The 21,378-nt window shown below is 37.8% G+C and overlaps 1 protein-coding gene across 3 annotated transcripts in view; it reads left to right on the forward strand.

Moving 5' to 3' along the window:
* The window catches only part of LOC139474743 (uncharacterized), a 94,387-nt gene that overhangs the window by 35,609 nt on the left and 37,400 nt on the right, over positions 1-21,378 (forward strand). The window contains exon 1 of one of the 3 annotated variants that reach the window (XM_071257860.1): positions 8,058-8,255. The exons of the other annotated variants lie outside the window; for them this stretch is intronic. The gene's annotated coding sequence lies outside the window, so the exon portion shown is untranslated. Of the gene's footprint in view, positions 1-8,057; positions 8,256-21,378 lie in introns of those variants that run through there. 3 annotated transcript variants of the gene reach the window in all.

Consider the following 21,378-nt stretch of genomic DNA (forward strand, 5'->3'; position numbering starts at 1 on the left):
TGCGAAATATGCAGGAGACCTTTAAAGATCAATAGAGTCCTTGTGGCTGATATATGAAGCGAATGAAGATGGAGATGGATAGCTCATTTGCAGGCAATGTCATTAACACTACCAGACAATTGGACTTTGCAGGCTTAAATTTCAACAACCCCTGTTATGGAGGGCACTTAATATACATCCATGAAATATCTGACTTGAAAATACAGCTACCTTTAACATGGTATCTATCTTGAATGAAATACACAGTTTATATTGGACAATGCATGATGCTGTGTGGTGTTTATCATGGTATTTGATATGTGTAGAGAGCGCTTCATGGTCTTTCCAGGGACATTTATATATGTTTAATCACCTTTTTCTTGCTTATTTTTAGTTCTTGTGTATTTATCTAGATTTCAAATGTGTACTTATGATTACTTATTGATATTATTTATGGTTATACAAATGTTTACTTTGAGCTCATCAATATCTTGTTTTTGATCTGATTCCAAAACAACTGGATGATGTTAAATTGAATGCTGTGGGTGTTATGGACACAACAAAGGAGAGAGACGTGTGATATACATGATATACCCACCCAGGGGTTGAGACAGCAGCAGTGCCGTGCAAGACATGGTGGAAAATGAAACAATATATTACAAATTGAGGAGATTGACATTTGGAATGTTCAATTTATGACCTCATCGCTACTAAGGCGCTTGTTTCGGCAAATACAGTATATAAAATTGTAAAATGTATGTTCCTTTTATTGCCTTAATTGATATTGACAGTAATGTTATTTATTTTTTATTCTTTATACAGTTTATATATGTAGTTGCCAAGACCTTCTGCCTTTATTACACAAGGACTAAATATAAGTTTTGTGACCAGGGTATTAAGTTGTTTAAAGTTTACACAACAATATCCAATTAAAGCATCTATCTGACACAATTAATCGAAACACTTTTAGTTATTAAAACTAAATTAACTAGTTATAAAGGATTTATAATTGCTAATTGTGCAAGGTCATGCTCCTGCATGGATTGTGTCTGACCTTGCTAATTGTGCAAGGTCATGCTCCTGCATGGATTGTGTCTGACCTTGCTAATTGTGCAAGGTCATGCTCCTGCATGGATTGTGTCTGACCTTGCTAATTGTGCAAGGTCATGCTCCTACTACATGGGTTGTGTCTGACCTTGCTAATTGTGCAAGGTCATGCTCCTGCATGGATTGTGTCTGACCTTGCTAATTGTGCAAGGTCATGCTCCTACAACATGGATTGTGTCTGACCTTGCTAATTGTGCAAGGTCATGCTCCTGCATGGATTGTGTCTGACCTTGCTAATTGTGCAAGGTCATGCTCCTGCATGGATTGTGTCTGACCTTGCTAATTGTGCAAGGTCATGCTCCTGCATGGATTAATGCTCAATCTATCAAGCACATGCTTGTCCAGACTGCACAGATCACTATTATGTTGCTGGTATAGTGCTGACTTCAGCATAAAACAACATTCACTCATTTCATGTAGCCTGCTTATTATATTTAGTCGGAGCATTGATAAGAAAACAAGTGGTCTTCAGGTTGCAGCAAGTCACTTTTTATTTGCATCCCACAGCCAAGCCTGCCAGTATCCGACCCATAAATGTCTATGATCTGCTTTACTGGGTGATTCTTCTTCTCTAAGCTGACACACATAATATTACTGAAATACATGCGCTGTTTAATATGTACATGTTGACATTCCTTTCATTTCCAGGGTATGTCCCACAAAGGAATCTTAATGCTAACTTGTGAACATGGCATAGAACCATATGTTGTGCTACACACATAAACAAGACTGCCTATAGGCTGACTATGCAAAATACACACAGAAGCTGGAGACAGGTTTAGCAGGGATAACCTTGTGTGTGCAGTCTGTGTAACTAACTATCATCACCATTGGTATGTCAAGATGGTAACTGATAGGACGTTGTGGTGTGCGTACACACTGATCCAGAGGGGGGATGCACTTATAGGACATAGGGGTGCACATACACCAGGGATCGAAAAATCCACTTGTCCATACATATGGAGGAGTGGTAGCATGTGCAGGGATAGAAAGAAGTGAACAAAAATATATACATATATTTCAGTTGTATTTATTCATCCTGTTTCTAATTCTAATTGTTTTTAATAAAATATGCAGAATAATTTCAAACCTGAAAATGTTTTCATTTCTGGTATGTTCTTACTTCATAATAACAAAATACATGTTGATAATATATCTGTTGAAGAAATAATCAAAAAGTGAGTTTACGCAACAGTCTCAAAAAAAAATTTTAAGGGAGGCAATTATCATGATTATATTTATTTTTGTTATTGTAAGCGACTTGTTATTAATTCTCAAATATTGAATCGTAATTGCAATATTTTAACTTGTCCTATTAAATTTTATACAGTTTTATGTTCTCAGTTATTATTGAAATTTCATCTAATTAACCTTTGAGTTGGGAATGTCTGGGTACGATGAAATGGCCATTCCTGCAATGCGTGAAACCAGTTTGGAAGTCTAGACTAGACCATAATTTTCTTGACTGTAGTGATGGTTACATTCAGGATTTAACAACAAGAAATATAACAATTCAGATTTACTTTCGACACTGGACATTTCATGATAAAAAAATTATTATTTTCCAATTAGTTGGCCATATTGCACCAGAAAACATGGATGAAAAAAATCAACAATTGGGTTTTAATTCCACACTGAATATTTCATGAGAAAAAAAAATAGGGTTCATATTTTCCAATTTGTTGGCCATGTTGCACCAGATGCTGCTGCATGGAGGCAATTCTCATCCCTCGCTCAATAACATGTTTAGGGAGCAGTGTCCCATGACTAATCTGGGGCCAATGTATGTGTGTTGTTTCTCAATATGAATTTTCTGTCAATTAAGACTGTAGAGAGAAAATTTAGGTATTCTTTCTGCTTTCTATCACTTTCTGCATAGTTGCCTTTATCTAGGAGCAAGTGGCACAATGTGTGTGGTGGAGGCAACAGAATTGTTCAATGTGATAGGGAGAGGGAACAGAATTGTACAATGTGGGTGATGGAGTGAACAGAGTTGTACAATGTGTGTGGTGGAGGCAACAGAATTGTTCAATGTGATAGGGGGAGGGAACAGAGTTGTACAATGTGGGTGAGGGAGGGAACAGAGTTGTACAATGTGGGTGGTGGAGTGAACAGAGTTGTACAATGTGGGTGGTGGAGTGAACAGAGTTGTACAATGTGGGATGCGGAGTGAACAGAATTGTACAATGTGGGTGGTGGAGTGAACACAGTTGTACAATGTGGGATGTGGAGGGAACAGAGTTGTACAATGTGGGTGATGGAGTGAACAGAGTTGTACAATGTGTGTGGTGGAGGCAACAGAATTGTTCAATGTGATAGGGGGAGGGAACAGAGTTGTACAATGTGGGTGAGGGAGGGAACAGAGTTGTACAATGTGGGTGGTGGAGTGAACAGAGTTGTACAATGTGGGTGGTGGAGTGAACAGAGTTGTACAATGTGGGTGGTGTAGTGAACAGAGTTGTACAATGTGGGATGCGGAGTGAACAGAATTGTACAATGTGGGTGGTGGAGTGAACACAGTTGTACAATGTGGGATGTGGAGGGAACAGAGTTGTACAATGTGGGATGTGGAGGGAACAGAGTTGTACAATGTGATAGGGGGAGGGAACAGAATTGTACAATGTGGGTGGTGGAGTGAACAGAGTTGTACAATGTGGGTGGTGGAGTGAACAGAGTTGTACAATGTGGGTGGTGGAGTGAACAGAGTTGTACAATGTGGGTGGTGGAGTGAACAGAGTTGTACAATGTGGGATGTGGAGTGAACAGAGTTGTACAATGTGGGATGTGGAGGGAACAGAGTTGTACAATAAGATAGGGGGAGGGAACAGAGTTGTACAATGTGGGTGGTGGAGTGAACAGAGTTGTACAATGTGGGTGGTGGATGGAACAGAGTTGTACAATGTGGGTGATGGAGGGAACAGAGTTGTACAATGTGGGTGGTGGATGGAACAGAGTGGGAGACGGATGGAACAGAGTTGTAGAATGTGGGAGACGGATGGAACAGAGTTGTACAATGTGGGATGTGGAGGAACAGAGTTGTACAATGTGGGATGTGAAGGGAACAGAATACACCTCCATTGTAACTCATCTTTATAAGCGCCCCTACCTTTAAAGACCAAAGAGTTACGTAACGGTCCATGTTGTCTTATGTAAATTACATATTTTTTCCATAAAACAGCAGTGAAGAAAGGGTATGTAATTGCTGTACAACTGTTAAAAAGGCTGCTTGATGTCTCAAAACAAATTCAACTCTTTGTGGATTGTAGTAATAAGCTCTCCCCCTTTGTCAATTTTCTAAGCACCCAGTGTGTTTATTACAGGTAATACAGTAGTCTGCACATGTTTACATGTGTAGCTTAATGTGCTAAGTCCATAAGGACTTCTGTACAGGAAGCGCACAGATAGATACTATAGTAAATGGGTTGTTGATAAAATACACCAAGATAAGAGAAGGATTACCTGCTGAGGCAAGTGCCAGAAAATGGATAGAAGGATAGTGTAAGAATCCCCCAATGAGATGTAGGAGCACTAGCTCTGGACTATGATGAATGAAGAGTATGATCATGGACTTTCTCTTCAATGTGATAGGCAAGACCAGCATTAGTTCAGACACTCCGTTATCGCATGCTATTTTCCTCACGCCAAGCTATTTATATGTTTTCAAATCACAGGTACCGGTATCTGCCCAATTACATTGGAGTGTGACGGACTGGAATCTTTCACACCTGAGGATAGAGAGAGAGAGAGATTATTTTTTGCTTTTGTTTAGAAACATTTGGTCTATGTTTCAGCGGTATGTTTATCGTTATCAAAACGGATGCGTTTTATCAAGAATGATGGTGAATGTTGGTTGTCTTGTTTGATGGGTTAACGATAGAAGCTGGTCTGCACAAAAAGGTTTTAACTAAGATGGATATTTGGAAATGTGTGGTTTGAATTCTTTTTTGCTTGGAATGTTTATTTTTATTTATATGTTTGATGTAAACTTTGCCATATAGATGTAAGGTAATCATTATTTATTAGTTGTATTTAAAATTTGTTGCATCTTTACAACATATGGTTGTATTTAGCATTTGTGTGTGTGCATATGTTTCCCACAGATCAATGTGCATGTATGGTTTAAGTGTAAAGTTAGATAACACTTAGGGCTGGGATGAGTCCAAATTTACACCCTGGGTACCCACCCCCTATTACCTGACCCAATCCGGGTACCCACCGTAGGTCTCAAGAGTTGGGTACATAATGTCTGATTGGGAATTGCTTTACCAGAGCCCTTCCAAATGCTGTGTACATACACCATCATACACATATAAAATAAACGTATGAAAGTCAGAAAGAATGCATGCATAGTCAGAAAAAAATGCAAACATAAACAACTTTTATTGTTATTATATATTTATTAACACTATATCATGTGACTAAAATGGGTCCGGGAAGTCCTGTGTGGGTACCCGGGGCCTACTCAGGACCCACCCGACCCGAGTACCCGAGTTACTGCTCAGCCCTAGTAACACTACGGATAGACGACTTATGCAGCCAGACTCAACACCAGGTAGGGTTCCAAGCCCCGATGTTATTATGCTTGTCAATAGATCAGTTTGTATTACAATTGCTTCTCAGCTCATTGGGGCGTATGAAAGTGACCTTTCAGTAATCAACAAATTGATTTACATGAAATGCTGTTTCAGTACTGATGTATGTATCGATCTGAAGGTGTTTCAGTATTAATAGAGAGGTATTTGTCAGCACTGTTATCACAGATTTTGCCCACTGTTGGGATTCTGGTTAAGAATATGCCCCAAACTATATCCTTGACATATGAGGCGATAAGGTGGATCGGAGGGTCCCACTCGGTGACTTGGTTCATTGTGTGTCATCATACTGCCTGGGACGCTGCTGATTATATTAATCACTGGTTTGTCTGGTCCAGACTAGATTATTGACAGGCCACCATCATATAAGCTGGACTATTGCTGAGTCGGGCATTATGCAACAGAGAATAACAACTCAAGATCTTGATTTTGTTCAGTTGGACCAAATGAGAGATAGCATTGAATAAATCACATTGATGAGAATTGAATTATCTGTTCAAGTGATCTTGAATGAACTTATAGTATGTATTATTGCAACACCAAATAAAAGTCCCCATAACGATCTGTGTATAATCTCATGTTCAATGTTCAGACTGTTGATAATGTGGAATGGTATTTACAGTGTCAATGTCAGATTAGCAACACACGTTTTAGTAACTCTCCAGTGCCTAAGGTCCCTTTAGTCACTGTGCAGAGTCGCCTCCCTTAGAAGGCTGGTTCTTGTGGATTCGAAATTCCAGATTCTACCCTTGAATATCCTTTTTCTGTCAACACTGTACTCCGATTCATTGGTTTCGACAACATACTGAATGTCCACAGCCTGGTCGCTTGGACTATCCACACCTGAGGCTGCCACATTAACTGAAACATGTACTGATGACACATACATTAACTGCAGCAGTACACTTGATGCATTCCGTTCCCCATGAGAATCAGGTTGTTACGTATGGCCAATGAATACAACCTTGATGACTCAGTGTATTTTATCTCCATTCTATTATGATAAATACTTCAGCCCATTAACATCATAGCTTTGTTTTCATCCACATCAAATGACACGATGTTGAAAGTAGATTTCCATTCAAATCATATTGTCCTTTTATTGTCCTTTAAAAAGCAGTGGTAGCAAAAGTAGCATCACTACACAACTGGCCTTGTCTATAGTCTCAGTTAAAACTTGGAACTTGGTCTGTGTTAACAGTTAAAAACATATCTTTTCCAGGTAAACACTCATTTATACAGTCTTCTGAATCAGTTAAGTGAACTGAAGGTTTGCTTGTACTAGGCTGCAGTTTAAATGTAGATCTATTCTGAACTCAGAAGAGTAAGTCTGATTGGTTGGTTTAAGACGGCAATCATCACTTCAGAAATGAGGCTGGTGTGGCAAAGGGTTGAGAGTATTTTATCACAGTAGAAAATAGACACACTGGATGATTGAGGTCAGTAATGTAAATGTTGAGAATCATTAGCAAAAAGTAAATTTCACACATACAATATGGAATGTCATTAAAACAATCTGTAATAGTTTTGCAATCCGTATATTTGGTATCACAGATGAATGAAAGAAATATGTGGAATGTGATGAGCACAAAGGCCAGACAGTGAGATGTAGTGAGGCGGATAGCATCCTGAAATACTCCTACGCTACGGGGCAGCTAATTGGACTTCAAAAAGAAAAAAAATCAATAATCCAGGCATCTGTTTAAATTAGGAAGAACTTCAAATGTCACACGTGTATATCTTACTGATATTGATGTAGAAAAAAATCAAAATACTGAAAGCTTTAGAAACTAAAACTCATTTTCAATGGCTAAAATTTATTTTAAGCCCTAGATATAAAGAAGTTATTTTCATGTAGTTACTGAAATAAAAGATGGAAATATTTTGGCATCCAGCTCAAAACATTTGACAGAAATATGGGAGTGCAGGTTTGTTTGCTGTCATCCTGGGACACAGAAGGTTACATGTCTGGTAAATGTGTTACCCGGCCATTACAAGTATCTAATTTGTCATGACACTGGCGTGCAAATAACACATACAATTTGGGAGAATAAGATCCACAAAAGCTGCTACCAAAATAGATTCCTTCAACAGGTAGAAATGCTTCTCTCTGGAAGGTAGGCAAAATGTCTTAGCTGATGCAAGCAAGAGGATTGTGTTTCCAAGGTATACATGAGGATATTTTTGGCCCCATGCTGAACATTGCATGAGGGGAGATTTCTCTTGCTGTCTATTTTTCGCAATCCTTTGCTCCTTTCCAGTAACCATCACAGCAAGCACTAGAAACATGTGCTGGTAATTGGATGCCAAGTAATAGTCTGTGGGAGATTCGACTGCATCTTTATCACAACAAATTGTAGGTCTCTGTGGACAGTTTTGACTTGGCTGTGCAGCTGGTTGTCACTGGAGTGGTAACTGGTGAGGAAGGAGAGGAAGGCTGAGACAAAGACTGTGGTGCTTGGTGGTGGTGGTTGTGTTACATGCAGGAATTACTTGGTGCTTGTGGATTAAGTACCACTGTATCTGGGAACATGCCAGCTCTCACCTTATCAATGGAACACCGGGCAGAGGAGACTTGTAAGTAGGGATTCTTAACAAGAGAATTCTTCCATCTTGTTGGGGAGCAGGTTTTGGCAGTGGTATTCCTTGGAGGATCATTGGATCATTGGGTAACGTGTGCTGTGTGACAGGTGACTGTTGTATGTGTATATTATTTTAAGAGATGATTGTGTGACCTTAATGCTATTGATTCCTATGAAATGAATAACGAATAATATCAGTTCATGTTTTACTATAACAAACACTTGTGACTGTGAATGCATGGGTAATAGGGTATGGAACCCTTTTATTAGTTCAAGTTGGATATACAGATATCTTTAATTTGTTTACCGGTATTATTCATCATCAAATGAAGGCTTAAATATAGCTTCAAGTTTGACACTGTATCTATTTCTGTTTGTGGCATGTACTTGTGAGATTCCAGGAAGATGGTTCGTTAGTTATCACCTCCTGTTTTGCTCTCTGGGCATCACTAGTGATTGGGTGGCCGCTATAGACAAGAGGGAGGGATTTTTGGATGGTTGACCTTCTGAAAAGACTTTTTGTGTAACGGTGTACCCAAAAGGCTGTGATTCCTGCTCACTGCTCACTATCAACCATGTGACTTCCTGTCTGCGTACAAGTTGCTATAAAGATATTGTGGAAGATGTACTGAGAACACCCCATACTACACAAAGTTCAAAACTTGATAAAAATTTAAATAATGAATTTAATTTTGTTTTTAGAGGAAATCAATCATATAATTTTACACTTGATTTCAAACTCAAAACAAATGTTGCTGTTAACATATTGAGATGTTTACTCTGACATGATACCTCTCTCTGTGAATATCTGAGGACGCCTACATAGGAGGTCAGGTTAGGTCAGGTCAGGTCAACTTTCTAGTCAGCCAATCAGCATCGAGGCTTCCAATTCTCTGTATGAGTGAGCAAAGCATTCATACAAGCACATCTGATTTCTGTATTTCAAAGATGAATTTGATCAGGATGTTCTAAATGAAAAAGTAGAAAACTGCTATTATATTCTTATTGATATTTTAGACATGTTGCTGTCTCTGAGCGTGACGGCATTAACACTCAATAGGGTGTACTATTGGGGACATATTTGTATTTAAATTTCCAAAATGAGGTGGTAAAGAAATGAAGCTGTATCGTATTAGAAAACTAACATCAGCTTGGCTCAAGGACATCATCCTTCATTCAGTTGAGTGAGTTTGCTGGTGGTTCACGTGACATGACCTTCACTGGAGATGCCATCACAGTGTAACACAGAGAGGTATCCTACAGTAAAACATAGGAAATAAGAGGCATTCACACTGCTGTTGAAACTGTTGATGCAAACAATGTAGCTTCTATCGATGACTGATCACAATATTATGTGTCTACAGGCCCATACTTCAATTTATGTCTGGATATTATGTTTTGTTCAGCTTGTTTCAAGGTAATCATACCCAACCCTATCACTCATTCTTCAACTTAAACTCACTTGAGCTAGTCACTTGGCCAATACACTCAGTGATGAAGTTAACTATTCAATACTGCTGCTGTTGCCCCGCACATGAACATCAGTGATACTCTGCCCACGTGCTCATGGGCTTTCTTTCCCCCATGTTGTGTTGTGTGAGTATGATGTAACTCCGCAGTCTGCAATATTCCAGATATATATAAGCCTGTAGACAATCAAATATACTACTACAAAATGTTATGGACCACCCCAGTCTTTCCTGTTACTATGGTTAATCTATCATGGCATGACTCAGGTGTCCTAAACTTTTTTGAGTAGTATATATGATGGGCAAACCAGTGGTCGATAGCATGAGCAAGAACTGGAGCAAGATGATACAGGTTGTCGCACATTGTCCTCCCAGTCCCCTGTTTACCTGTATCGGGGACCTATCCTGCTCCATCATTCCCACAGGTTATTCCTTATAACTACTGGTGCCATGAGGGATTGACCATTTGATAGAATTGCAAAAAGAAGAAGAAATTGTCTGTCACAAAAAATACATTATTTCAGGCTCACAGTTTTATATAAAAAAAATATCTGGTTTGAAAAATGTATTGTTGCTGTAGCTGATAAAATATCTTAGACTTCACACCCCTATATTAGCTGAAGTCAATGTTGTAATAAGTTGTGTATTCTGCAGCTGTCAGTCAAGTATTGCTTCCCTAACAACATAAGTAGACATTCAAGAGTTGTTGGGTAGCCTTGTAGAAGGCTCAGGTTTGATTCCCCACACTGGTAAAATGAGTGAAGCACATTTCTGGTGATATTGCCTGAACATTCCTTAAATTCCTTAAAATGATACTCACTATAGCTGGTTCTGGATTTTTTTTATGTCTGACATTTAAGAAAGAGTCAGTTTGAAAGTGTATTGCCATATCTTTAGCCATTGACTGTAGTCAGTGTCATCACTGATGAAGTATTGACCACATGCGGACCCTGCTTTATATTCTGTAACCCAGTGATTTATTGAGCCAACAGATCAAGGGAATGTGTGATTATAAAGACTTGATCATCTCCATGATGGACAAGACTTTCCGGTGAAGTCTGGCCACCGATACGCAGCAAATGAACACTGCAGAATGAAAATGGCTTCCTGCAAAGTGCACGATCAATACTGAACAAGACCTATTTTAGAACGATTACAGCAAAACCACTATCTCAAGATGATTATCCTCCATCAGGGCTGGTAGACTAGGAAGAAGGGCGTTAATAGAGGATTTCTGCAAATCCGCAATCAGAAGATGTTTAGCCACCATCAGGGCTGGTAGACTAGGAAGAAGGGCCTTAATTGAGGATTGTTCAAAGCCATTAGCTTTCTCAAGATGTTTATTCTCTCTTAGGGCTGGAGGGAAGGAAGAAATGTCTCCATTAGGTATATCTTCAAACCACAATCTGTAGTTGTTAATCCCCCATCAGGGCTCAGTAGCCTAGGATGAAGGCTTGATGGGGCTTTTCAGCAAACCACAATCTTGTGTTTATTCTCTGTCAGGGCTGGTAGACGAGAAAGAAGGGTTTGATTAGGGATTTCAGCAATCCGAAATCCAAAAAGTGTCTAGTAATAGCTATGTAATGAAGGCAAGATCTTGATGAGATGTTTTAAGCTGGGTAACTTGTTATTAAAACCACATAATCTCTCTGAATCAATGACCTAATAATACTTGAATGATCCATAACCATCTTGATTGAGTACAAGTAAGGACTGATAATGGTCCTTGAGTGTTGGTCGAATGATCATAAACCGACTGGTCTTGATAACACTTCACATTGTGATGTTGGTGTCTAACTTATAGCAGTAAATGACTCATTAATGACAGTAATTGTGAGGCACATATCACATTGTCATCCACAAAATATTAAACCATCATGTTCCCCCCAAAACAGATCATGTTCATTGGACAATGATATTTTTGAAAACAACTCCTTATGATGTACAACTTTCCCAAAATTTAGGACTTGCTTGAATAGGATCATAATCCTCAGTTAGGGCTGTTGATTAAGAAACACGATGTTAGTGATGGATATCCATCATGTCATGCAGCTGTAGGACATGGAGCAGTGCAGGTCAGATATTGAGTAGCATCTAGGTTTTGTTGGATTTTCATTGGATGAAGGGTAGTGAGTGAATGTTGTTTTATGATCCAGGTAGTTGATTGATAGCTAACCAGTGGTTGATAGCTCGAGCAATGGGCCACTCCATAAAGTGTGATGGCGGGCTGTCAGCCAAGTCACACATTGTACCCTTTGGCTGGTCCATTATACTTACCTAACTTTGTCACTGTGGTAGGAGTATCAAGTGTATTGCATCAGGAATTATGACTTCTGTTTGATTGGCATTCTTGGAGAGTAATAAGAAAACGTACAACTTAATGAACTCATTACTGCTGGAGAACGGTGTAAGAATTCACATCGAAACATCGTTTATGCAATAAACCAGAATTTGCTGTCTATAAAGTTGTACGTTTTCTTAACTATTATATCAGTTTAACTATTATATCAGTTTAACTATTATATCAGTTTAACTATTATACCAGATCAATACAAATCATGCATTATATGTGGTTCATCCAAAGACAAAGTATATAAATGTGACACATTACTTCTTTTCTCTGCACCAATTCAATTCTAGACTTGTACATCATACTGTCAATATCTTTTTGCAATAAGTAAATCAAGCATATTCCAGTTTATAGATATATCCCTTGTACTAGTGAGATTTGAAATGGAAGTCTTAAATTCATATCTAAAGGGGTAATGGCAGGCAAAAGATGTGGTATAATACTTAAAACTTAAATATCTGGCACTGAAGCCATAAAAACAGAACTACAATATAGAGTTTATTCTTAGTATAAGAAAACAAGTAGCATAGTGCCTGTGTTGATTATTCAACCCCGCCCATGCCTTGATGAAAATAAGGTAATATTGATTAGCTTATGTGTCTTTATGTCATTTATTACAAAGCAGTGGTAGAAGCCCTTGTTAGTGGTATAGGAGCTGGATCCTGAAGCAGATGTAGCATACAAGCACCTGGAATGAAAACACACGACTCAGCGAGAGCAATTCTATTTTTGGCAATGGATTTTTCCCTGTGAGTATAATGTTGAAGCGCACTAGATGGCAGTCTGTCCCACAGTATGCATCATGTAGGTATTTGGACCTGACTTTGGCTGCAGGTGTTGGAAACATTTTCTGGATGAAATGCTAAAGGCTGAAACAATTCGTAATTCATGTCTCAGAGAGAAATGTTTTGGGTTTTGAACAAACATTTATTATTTCTCAAAAGCAAAAGAACTGTGGTTATTTTTGTCATGTTAATGCAGTTACTTGAATAACTGAAATTAAGTTTCAAATTTATTTTGTATAAAGGATAATGAGATAAGGATAGTTCAAATTTGCTAAAACTGTAATGAAAATTGGTATATCATAGACTCATGTGTATTTCATTTTTGGATATATGTTGTACTTCTAAATTTTCTCAAAATTCATTTTCTCCCTCTGTAAACATCATTTACTTCATCCACAACAAGACATAGACCAATGAAGCTGAACCTTCACATGCTTGTTCCAACATCTGAATTTGTTCAAGAGGTTCGAATCTGATTTTCGAAATGGCTGCCACAGTTGAAAACTTTAGTACCGTTATCACAAATGTACTGATATCTCAAACCTAGTCTTCAGTCCCGTAGTCTTGGCTTCTTCAAGGAAAGCCATGTTGGCAAGCTGAATATATATATCTCCATGCATGCTGATAGCCCTTAAGGGTGTGGGGTACCCCAAAATACCTGTCTATCAATCTGTCAAGTCAAGTGTACAGTCTATCATGGATAGTTATTTATTTCATATTTATTAATACTTTTGTCCTGGGTATTCATGCAGAATTGTTTGAATTGCAAGCTGACAGCAAGTTTTGTTAAGTGGCTGTATTTGTTTACATTTTAAACTGTTAACTGCATAACCCTGTGAGCTTCAGTGCAATGTTTACATATTCTGGGAAGGAAGTACATGTATATCACTGCACTTTATTGATTGACAATTTTCTCTACGCAAGATTTTATTCTTAAATGTATAAGATGAAAAGTCAATGACCTTTTGCTACACATATGATAACCATCTTGTATTTCCTAGATCTTGTAATTAAATCAATAAACATAACATTTTGCAGACAGATTTCATCACCACCACCAGATGTGTGTTAAAATATTAACTAAACACATTTGCTATGTATATTTTCAGTTTTATGTGCAATAGGTTTTAAAAACATGATGACAGGTTACTTAGTGCATTACAATGTTATCAGATGCGAGGTAGGTAAATACAGAGTATATAACCATATCTTGTCTGTAGTATGGCACACACTGTTCCCGGAAGGGGGATGCTATATCTCCACATAATAACAACATTGCTGCAGACCGGTTTCTTCAAGGGAAGCCATGTTGGCAAGCTGAATACATCTCAATGTATACTGATAGCTGTTCTGATGAGGCGGAGGAGCTATAGTAGAGATTTACTGTTGTTTTTAATCAGACAAGAAGAGATAACTCCAGGGGTGTACTTTCAAGGCATGGAGATATGAAACATTATCTCCCTACAATGGCTGCACACAAATAAGAACCAGCTGAGTTGGCACGATTTAAAAACTTGTTATTTTCTAGTCATTTTACTTGGTGGGATTTCAAACACTTGTTATTTTGAAGTCATTTCACTTGGCGGGATTTAAAATTTTTTTATTTTGAAGTCATCTTCCTGGGATTTAAAAACTTGTTATTTTGAAGTCATCTTACTTGGTGGGATTTAACAAACCTGCTATTTTGCTTTTCCAAATTTTTAGACACTTGTTATTTTGAAACCATTTTAATCAAGGGTTTGGGCATCTTTAAGGAAATATTTTCATTCAAACAAACTTATAAGATGTGTTTCAGATAATTGATTATTTAACAAACAGAGTGTGATATCTTGACACTACTGATTGCATCAGGATTAGTTTTAGGGATTCTAGTTTATGGTCCTTGGATTGTCAGCACCCTGCCTGTGCTTGTGTGTTTCACTAAAGGGATAAACACCCAGGACCTCCATCACTTCAGGCCCCCCTCACACACACACATAAATCAATTACTTTTCCAAGAGATGTAAATTTCAACTCACTCACTTATTTAGATATCAGATATCAGGTGCTTCACTATATGTATGGAAGTAGAATAGTTACATCTTCATATACAGGCCACTGCAATATCACTGGAATATTGCTAACTGGTGTTAAACAACATTAGGTCATTGTCATAATGCGATCACCCTACAAATATATACTACCCTTAAGAAGTTTAAGAACATGTGATTTTTTTACATGCCATGACAGATTAACTATGTTTACTACTGTCACATGAAAAATAATCGGAAGTTCTAAGGTTAACTATAGTCATATGAAAATAATCGGGTGTTCTAAGGTTAACTATAGTCATATGAAAATAATCGGGTGTTCTAAGGTTAACTATAGTCATATGAAAATAATCGAGTGTTCTAAGGTTACCTATAGTCATATGAAAATAATCGGGTGTTCTAAGGTTAACTATAGTCATATGAAAATAATCGGGTGTTCTAAGGTTACCTATAGTCATATGAAAATAATCGGGTGTTCTCAGGTTAACTATAGTCATATGAAAATAATCGGGTGTTCTCAGGTTAACTATAGTCATATGAAAATAATCAGGTGTTCTCAGGTTAACTATACTCATGTGAAAATATTGGGTTTCTTTTGAGAATAAACATAATGTCACATGTTCAACAGTACCAACCCTTTCATGAAGGATACTCGTTTGAAACATTTGAAACATTGAAACAAACAATGTACATGTTACAATAATGTTTCCAATGCTACATTCAAACCTGTTTAGAACTACAAGGGCACCTGCAGCCCTTTCAGGAAGTAAAGAATGCCTGTGTACCATGCTGGTTTAAATGAGGTTTTTGGAAGTGACAGTTGACAGGTGATGAGGAGTCACCTCCCCCTCCCCCTCCTCCTCCTCCTCCTCCTCCTCCTCCCAGGGTTACATCAGCAGCAATCACTGACCTGTCTGCTGGTACTGTCATTACACCTAATGTTAAAAATCAATACGCCTGAGTTTTACATTACATTGGAACCAAATGGAAAGAGCATGGTCCTCTGTGGCGTACATTAACTCCAGCTCCATGTGCACACAACTACATCATCTGAACATACCTCGATCATGTAGGCTACCTTATTTCACCTTAAGAGGGGAGTTCAGGTTTCATTATGTTTTCTCTAGACTTTCCACTTTGATCTTGGAATGTTGGTCAGTTTGATGCCGTTGTATTTGATGTAAACCAAGACATAATTGTTAATACATAGACACACTGCACTTTGTTGCTGCTGGTTGATGGCAGATTGCAATGAAATGTTTTTGTGTCATGTTTGTATCAGCCTTACAGATGTCTGTGACATCATGTTTCAAAGAGTTTTTTGAGGAACGTATTGCTCCGAGCATGAAGTCACACTTCTCCTGTGTATCCTATCCCTGATGTTGTCTGTGCCTGGATCTGCTGATCAGGTCAATTCAACTATCAGAGAATAATCAGGCACTATCTGCTGAGACAGACTTCTCTGGGCGTTAAGGCAAAATAATGATAGTTTTATGAATGGGCCACTGCAAAATAGTGCTGATATCATCAGGAGTTAAAGTCTCCACCGCCACATAGATTGCAATGAGGAAGGAGTTATGAAAACTCCCTTGTCAAGGTCACAGCATGGGATAGCATCCTGCATCATGTTGACAAGCAATGTCATATTTAGTAAATTCCTCTGAATGCCTATCGTAAAATGTCTCGACTGGAGAAACCTTGATTGAAAAGCAATTCACAAATATGCCCACTTTCCTCCCACATTACTGAATACGTCTTACCCTTAAATCACCAGTAATCTGCAAGACAGTTTATTACAGAGTGAAAAAGTTAACTAAAGGAATATACACTCTAAAGTACTGTACTTTTGAAAAGACAAAAATGGATAATTTTCCCAATATAACAGTATAGAAAAATATCAAGATATTCATTATGAACGATGAGACCATTAATTTCACTGTCTGATATGATTGATACTCCTTCAGCAGCTTAGAGATAGACCTGTCACAGTAACAGATTGACAAGGACCTTTCAACCAATCAGCCTGAAGTGCCACTTCATACAAACAAACCGTTCTTACAGCGCTGGTCCCTGGGGAGATATATCATATAATACACCATAGTATGAGCAATATACAGTCCAGGGCCCCATTCCATAGAGCAATCGTAGTGCTAGGACTATCATAAGTCTAGGTTCTAGGATGGGAGTTAAAATCACCAAAGTGCTGAGACTGCTTTGTGGAACAGGCCCTTGGTGTTATAACTTTACTGTAAAAGGAAAAGGCCCCTGGTGTTATAACTTTACTGTTAAAGGAACAGGCCCCTGGTGTTAAGATTTTACTGTTATAGGAACAGGCCCCTGGTGTTATAACTTTACTGTAAAAGGAAAAGGCCCCTGGTGTTATAACTTTACTGTTAAAGGAACAGGCCCCTGGTGTTTAGATTTTACTGTTATAGGAACAGGCCCCTGGTGTTATAACTTTACTGGTATAGGGAAGGGCCCCAGGTGTTAAGATTTTACTGTTATAGGAACAGGCCCCTGGTGTTATAACTTTACTGTAAAAGGAAAAGGCCCCTGGTGTTATAACTTTACTGTTAAAGGAACAGGCCCCTGGTGTTAAGATTTTACTGTTATAGGAACAGGCCCCTGGTGTTATAACTTTACTGGTATAGGGACAGGCCCCAGGTGTTAAGATTTTACTGTTATAGGAACAGGTCCCTGGTGTTATAACTTTACTGTTAAAGGAACAGGCCCCTGGTGTTAAGATTTTACTGTTATAGGAACAGGCCCCTGGTGTTATAACTTTACTGTAAAAGGAAAAGGCCCCTGGTGTTAAGATTTTACTGTTATAGGAACAGGCCCCTGGTGTTATAACTTTACTGTGAAAGGAAAAGGCCCCTGGTGTTAAGATTTTACTGTTATAGGAACAGGCCCCTGGTGTTATAACTTTACTGTTATAGGAACAGGCCCTTAGTGTTATAACTTTACTGGTATAGGAACGGGTCCCTGGTTTTATGACTTAAATTTACTGGCCCCTGAGCTTATTACTTTATTATCCCCCGCCACAAAGTGGAAGGGGGATATAGGAATGGGTGCCGTCCGTCCATCCGTCACATTTCATTCCCTGAGCAGATCTTGAAAACCGTACCATATTTCTTCACCAAACTTGGCACATAGATAGGTCTAGTGGTGAACTGGTGCCTTTTGATAGTTTGGGATTTTAAAAAAAATAAAATTTCGAGTTTCCATGGCAACGACTTTGATTTAGACTGAAATTGGCGGTAGTCCTCGTTTCAGGAGCAGATCTTGATAACCGTACAATATTTCTTCACCAAACTTGGCACATAATGTCATCTCACAGTATTGAATACATTTCCTTTCTTGTTGGTAAGTTCTGCATTGTTTGAGTGTATGTTCCTCCAAAAGTGTCATGGACACAATTGTTGCATTCACTGACTAACTTCATGCAGAAACACAACTCATTACAAATACAACAGTGTAACTGATCTTAAACCTACTCAACTGTATAAACACTATATATTCTTGTCAACCATACTCTGTACTTCACTTGCTTGATAACAGTGTCAGAACCTACACCTAAACCATCGCTCCTAATTGTAATAAAGAAGTTGCTCGTCCATATGTCTCATCCTTACTCATTACAAATTCAATTACATATTCTATCATAAACTGCAGATGGAAAAACAACACCAGTAATAACTTTTTTTAGTGCTGCAATTAGGCCATTTACAAAAAGGCCCAGTGAACATAGTTCACGGGAGCTAATGCATTGCACACAACCTGACATGTCATATTGGCGGAGGATGTGAGTATTTCATGTTTGTTCTTATAGGAACAGGCCCCTCGTGTTATTGCACAAATATTATCAAAACATAGCATAACAATTTTGGGAGCAACACTAACACAAAGAAGGTATTCAAAGTCTATTAATTTTTTCTATTATTTCATCTTGTTATAGCCTCAATGTTCATTTTCAAAATTCAGATATCATGCACTTACACAATTTTATGACATAAAACTTTTGAACTGCCCCCTTAATCAGAATTGTCTTTACATGGTAATTACAGCCAGTTTTACAACGGAGATCCCAAAGGTGGATTGCCAACTTTGTACTAATTTGGAGAAATTAATGCAAATCATTTCCTTCAGAAGTTAATTCTCTAACCTCATGAGAGATATTGAAAAATAGAAATTAGGCCCCACTCTCTTCTTTCAATAATGAAAGCTGTGTTAACAAACACAGCAGTTGGCACATCAATATTTCCAGTTGCATTTTTGACCAATAGCTACATCAAAACTGCTGGGTGTTTGCTTTGCTTAATAATTATGTAAAGAATAGTGACATGTAGTTTATTAAAACTACACAGATGTAATTTCACAAATCTCATTCAAGGGCATAGAACCTACACAGATGTAATAAGATCTCATTCAAGGACATAGAACATACACAGATGTAATAAGATCTCATTCAAGGACATAAAACATACACAGATGTAATAAGATCTCATTCAAGGACATAAAACATACACAGATGTAATTTCACAAATCTCATTCAAGGACATAGAACCTACACAGATGTAATAAGATCTCATTCAAGGACATAGAACATACACAGATGTAATAAGATCTCATTCAAAGACATAAAACATACACAGATGTAATTTCACAAATCTCATTCAAGGGCATAGAACCTACACAGATGTAATAAGATCTCATTCAAGGACATAGAACATACACAGATGTAATAAGATCTCATTCAAGGACATAGAACATACACAGATGTAATAAGATTTCATTCAAGGACATAAAACATTCACAGATGTAATAAGATCTCATTCAAGGACATAGAACCTACACAGATGTAATATGATCTCATTCAAGGACATAGAACCTACACAGATGTAATATGATCTCTTTCAAGGACATAAAACATTCACAGACATAATAAGATCTCATTCAAGGACATAGAACCTACACAGATGTAATATGATCTCTTTCAAGGACATAAAACATTCACAGACATAATAAGATCTCATTCAAGGACATAGAACATACACAGATGTAATATGATCTCTTTCAAGGACATAAAACATTCACAGACATAATAAGATCTCATTCAAGGACATAGAACATACACAGATGTAATTTCACAAATCTAATTCAAGGACATAGAACATACACAGATGTAATAGTGACACTTGATACGCAGTATCACTTCATAACAAGATTGTAATTATTACAGAAATAGTCATTCAAAATATTCTCCTGCTTATGATTGCTGTCAAAGTTGGTCATGTTGTATTGGTAACACTGTTATAGATTGGTTAAGGTCTTGTTTGCCCAATACTAATGAACCTTTCAACTGCATCTAGTCTTGTCATACAGACCCTGATGCAAATGTATCCAATACAGCTCATGCAAGTCTATAATGTTTGGCAAGTCTAGATTACTGCAGTATCTGAAAATGAAGAAAGTCTCTGGGCTCCTTTTATTATATTTTATAACCATAATTTAACAACTGTTTTTTCTGAGATTATATAGATGTTAGTCTAAACTGCATCCTCTAATGCTCCCAATAGCAGTCTGGCACCTACTCTGCTACTAAACAATTTCACATCAATATTTACAGCTTTTATATCAAATCTAGCTGTAGTTTTCTTCACATGTTGTAATTTTCCCAGCAATTGAACTGATAATGCTACTTATTGTGATCGTCTTTTAGATCATTCTAAGGATCTGATGTCCTGATATTTTCTCCAAACAAACCATTGATGTGCACAGTGTACAGTCATAAAGCACACCACACCAGGCATGTTTACCATGCTTGTGTTTAACCAGTGGAAAGTGCTTCAGAAGTGTGACTGATAGGCTGTAGCGGGGCATTTCATCTTCAAATTTGACATCAACAATTTATTCTTCGGCACATTTTCAATTGGTGTACGTCTGCAAATATCTTCCTGGATCAGGAGACTCTCAAGTGGAGGATTTCCACATGTCGTGCCACTCTTCACCAATGAAACAAGGAACGAGGAAGACTTGTGACAGAAAAGAGTCCCATATAAAATTGTGTTAACTCGGTATCCTGGCATGTTTTAAAAAAATGCATTCCTTCTTTCAGTAGTCTGAAAGTATTTGTGCTAATATTACTATATGGTATTTCATAAAAGAGCATTTTTTCTCAAAAACATGTGTGATTGTGTCAAAGGGAAGATATGACAGAGGTATGTGGTAACATAAAGCAGAGGTATGTTAGATGTATCCTGCAGTGTTGGCATTCTGAAAGAATTGGGTTTTTTGGACATTTTGGTAAGTGCAAATGTCTCTTGGATCATGGCAGCCTCCAGTGATAGACATAAATGTTTGAAAATCGAAGAATTTGAGATTACTGACTGAGTTTACTGACTTAAAAGTACCCTTTGATGTTTTTATCTTTTTAGAATTGAATCTGCCGGTATGGTTTATTCAAGGAATGTATTGGACAGGA

The sequence above is a fragment of the Haliotis cracherodii genome, unplaced genomic scaffold (assembly GCF_022045235.1).
Source record: "Haliotis cracherodii isolate W230 unplaced genomic scaffold, xgHalCrac1.p SCAF_3, whole genome shotgun sequence".
In the NCBI taxonomy this organism is placed as follows: Eukaryota; Metazoa; Mollusca; class Gastropoda; order Lepetellida; family Haliotidae; genus Haliotis; species Haliotis cracherodii.